The 4079-nt window shown below is 41.1% G+C and overlaps 1 pseudogene; it reads left to right on the top strand.

The window, feature by feature from the left end:
* Nucleotides 1–1133: 1133 nt before the first annotated feature.
* Nucleotides 1134–2940, top strand: LOC148116055 (vacuolar protein sorting-associated protein 33A pseudogene; annotated as a pseudogene).
* Nucleotides 2941–4079: the final 1139 nt, after the last annotated feature.

Consider the following 4079-nt stretch of genomic DNA (forward strand, 5'->3'; position numbering starts at 1 on the left):
TGGCCTGTGGCCACCATCTTTAAAACTCAAGAACAAAGGTTCAGTAATAATTCTCAATCATACAATATATTGACAAAAAGTATAGTGAGAAGATGTAATTGGCAAAAATTGTCAATTACAAGAAACATTTTAGGAAAGGTCATAAATCAATTGAAGAAAACCCCCAAATATCAAGAGCATTCATAAACTCTTTGGAAACAAGAGGGTGATTATCAGAAAGCATTTGTTAAGAAGAAAGTTGCAAGACTAAGACAGGAAAATGACCAGATGACCAGATGAACTAATTCTATTTTACTGCAAGACAATATTAACAGAATCTTGCAAGTATGAAAATACAAATCTTTCACCATCTCTTTTTACAGTCTAAACATTTGGGAGGACCTTCTCTGAATTTCTTTCTCTCCCTGTAACACAGATGCTGCTTCATCCTCCCCCCCACCATCTTATCTGATCCTTCCCTGCATCTCTTTCTCTGGTCCTCCAAACTAATTCCTACCTATCCCACTTCCTTAATGGATTGTGTGAATGCTGGTGGTAGAACTTGTTTTCAGCAAAGAATTAACAAAATGATTCATGATGTGATGAATGGGGATCTAGTTAATTGATTGCTAGATGGCATGATAATTAAATGGATACAACTGTCTTAAAACTTGTATTCAAATAAATTTTAATCTTAATGATAAAATTGGAAATTATGAACAAGTGTATTTTCATTGATAAAAGAAATAGATAAATTATGTTTTTGTGATGCAAATATTATAATAATGCTTATACAAAGTTATTTTGATCTCCTTAAAAAAAATTCCAGCTTCCAGAAAATAAAAATATGATTTTGTGATAGAGAGAAGTGCATAAGTAAAATCCATTTGGAAATGAACTAATTTTTAGCATCTAGTACTTGATAGATGACTGTATCTTTGTGATTTTTCTCACATTGTTTTATATAGATAATGGTTACTTATTATAATAAAGTAGCAGTAATCTTTTAATGATACAATAATATCCATATTATTAATTTGGCGATAATGCTATTAATGATCCAGTGGAATCATTTCATGTCCTCTTGTAGAAAACACACTTAGAGAAGACATTGCAGAAAAATATCCATCAGCTTTGAGTGCAGTGCAGCAGCCATGGTGGCTCACCTCAGCTCGTGCCACGTCCCGTTGACGGTGCTGCTGGAAGCCAGGCGGAGGGAGCTGTGCGCCTTCCTCGACAAATGCACCGGATCCAAGGCCATTATGTGGGATGAGTATGTTACTGGGCCCTTTGAATTGATTGTGCAATATTCTCTTCTGAAGGAACATGAGGTGGAGAAAATGTTCACCCTCAAAGGGGGTCACCTTCCACCGGCTAATGTCAAGAACATTATTTTCTTTGTCAGGCCCAGGTTAGAATTCATGAACATAATTGCAGACAATGTGCTCAGTGAAGACAAAATCTGCTGTCCGCAGCGGGATTTCTACATCTTGTTTGTGCCGCGTCGCAGTTTGTTGTGCAAACAGCGCCTCAAAGAACTGGGTGTGTTGCACTGTTTTATTCACCGAGAGGAATGCATCCTGGACGTCCTCATTCCCTTTGACAGCGACCTCTTGTCCATGGAGTCAGAAAACGCCTTTAAGAAGTGTTACCTAGAAAATGACCAGACCTGCCTCTACCATGCTGTGAAAGGACTCATGATGCTCCAGGCTCTCTATGGAACCATCCCACTCATCTTTGGAAAAGGAGAGTGCGCATGGCATGTGGCAAACATGATGGTCCGCATGAAAAGGGACTTTTCGGGGATCCAGAACACCATCCTGCCCATCTTCGATACCCTTCTGCTGCTGGATCACAACGTGGATTTGGTCTCTCCTCTGGCTACCCAACTGACTTATGAGGGCCTAATTGATGAAATATATAGAATTCAGAACACCTACATAAAACTTCCCCCTGAAAAATTTAACCCAAGAAGCAGGGGGAGGCTGTGAAGGAGCTCCCCACCGAGGCCAAGAAGCTGCAGCTGAACTCCGTGGAGAAGCTGTATACGGAGATCTGCAACAAGAACCTCAACGCTATGGGCAGCGTCTTGAGCAAGAAAGCCAAAATCATTTCAGCTGCTTTTGAGGAAAGGTACCACGCCAAAACCGTGGGGGAGATCAAGCAGTTTGTCTCACAGCTGCCGCACATGCAGGCTGCCAGAAGCTCTTTGGGGAACCATACCTCCATCGCGGAGCTCGTGAAAGACATCACCACCTCTGAAGACTTCTTCGATAATTTAACCGTGGAGCAAGAATTTATGTCCGGGATAGATACCGATAAGGTCAACAGCTACATAGAAGATTGCATTGCCCGAAAGTATCCTTTGATTAAGATACTGAGGCTCATTTGCCTGCAGTCGGTGTGCAACAGCAGCTTAAAGCAGAAGGTGCTGGATCATTACAAGAGAGAAATTCTCCAGACTTACGGCTACAAACACATCCTGACCTTGAATAGCCTAGAAAAGGCTGGACTTTTGAAGCCCCGGCTGGGCAGTCGGAACAACTACCCAATCATCTGGAAAACTTTGCATCTGTGTATGGACAACATCAAAGAGCAGAACCCAAATAATATCTCTTACGTCTACAGTGGTTATGTGCCTCTAAGCATTCGCCTGGCACAGTTGCTTGTCCGGCCAGGTTGACGAAGCATTGAAGAAATCTTAAAAATACTTCCTGGTCCAATTTTGAAGAGAGGCAGCAGCTGCCAACCGGGCTTCAGAAAAAGCACCAGCATGGAGAAAACCATGTCACTCTCGTCTTCTTTCTGGGAGGCGTGACCTACGCCAAAATCGCAGCCCTCCTGTTCCTCTCTCAGATGGAAGACGGGGGCACTGAATACGTCATCGCCACCACCAAACTGATTAATGGAACAAGCTGGATCAAGTCCCTGATGGAGAAGCTGGAGCCCCCACCCTTTTAGGAAGGACAGACCGAGCAGGACTCGATTGAGATGGGACCGCGAGACTCGCGAGAAACGGATGCCTTCGGAAGAGAGGACTTGCCAATTGAAAAGGAAGACAGTTTCTCAGCTGCTTTCTAAAAAAATATGGATCAAGAAGGAAAGCTCAGCCTGGCAATCTGCATTTTGGTTTGCTCCCTTGCGTCATTCACAATGGTCACTCCCGGACTTTTTCTTATGGTTTCTAAATCCCTTCTTCCTTAGTGTATATTCCACAATCTTTCAGGACGTTTTTTCCTAATATTTCCTCCTCCTTCCCATTCTGTAGTTAGCTTGGTTTTCTTACTTCGGTCCACTGATATTCTTCATTTTTCTCTCCAGGCAGTTCATCATGTTGGTGGATTGTAATCTAGCCACTTTCCTTCTTGGGCTGATATTCTAAAGCTTGAAAGTCTGCAAATCTGTAACAGAATCTCCCCCTTAGGTTATACAGCTCTACCCCAATCCTATTTTCATGGAATTCGCTTCCTTGATTTGTTTCTAGCAGGTTTCAATCCTGGAAATACTGTTTTGCTGCCAATTTTGAAAAATCCTGCTCTCTTTTTTCCCCCATGAATACCTCCTGAAATGCTTACAAGCCCCCAATATTTATTTTTATTTTATTAATTAAATTAAAAATATTGAACCAAACTCATTTGCACTGAACATTATTGTGAATAGTGGGAGAAGAGGCTACTGTTTAATCAAACCTCATTCAGTTGCAAACAAACAAGCATGTTTAAAAAAGTGCTGGAATAATACCTTTGAAATCTGAGAAGATAAATGTTATAAATGTTATAAAGAATATATATATATTCATCAGCTTTAAGCAAAAACAAAGAAGGCAAGGAAGAGATCAGAGGAACCTCTTTTAGCCTTGAGGAAAGACAAGGAAAAGAGCCATTTCAGTTTACAGGAGCTGAAAATCAGATGGAGTCTAGGAATATTTTTTTGAATATAGAAAATGGTTGTAGAAGGGAAGATGCAATGCTCTTCCAATAAGTATCAGATGTTGTTCAGAAGCTTAAGATCTTAAACAAACAAGCTCAGAGAGCCCCAAAGACCCTGAAAAGGAATTTAGTTTGATGGCTCCTTGATGAGACCCCATACCTTCCATGGTT

This window comes from Pantherophis guttatus, chromosome 2 (assembly GCF_059756535.1).
Source record: "Pantherophis guttatus breed Tessera chromosome 2, ASM5975653v1, whole genome shotgun sequence".
Classification (NCBI taxonomy): domain Eukaryota; kingdom Metazoa; phylum Chordata; class Lepidosauria; order Squamata; family Colubridae; genus Pantherophis; species Pantherophis guttatus.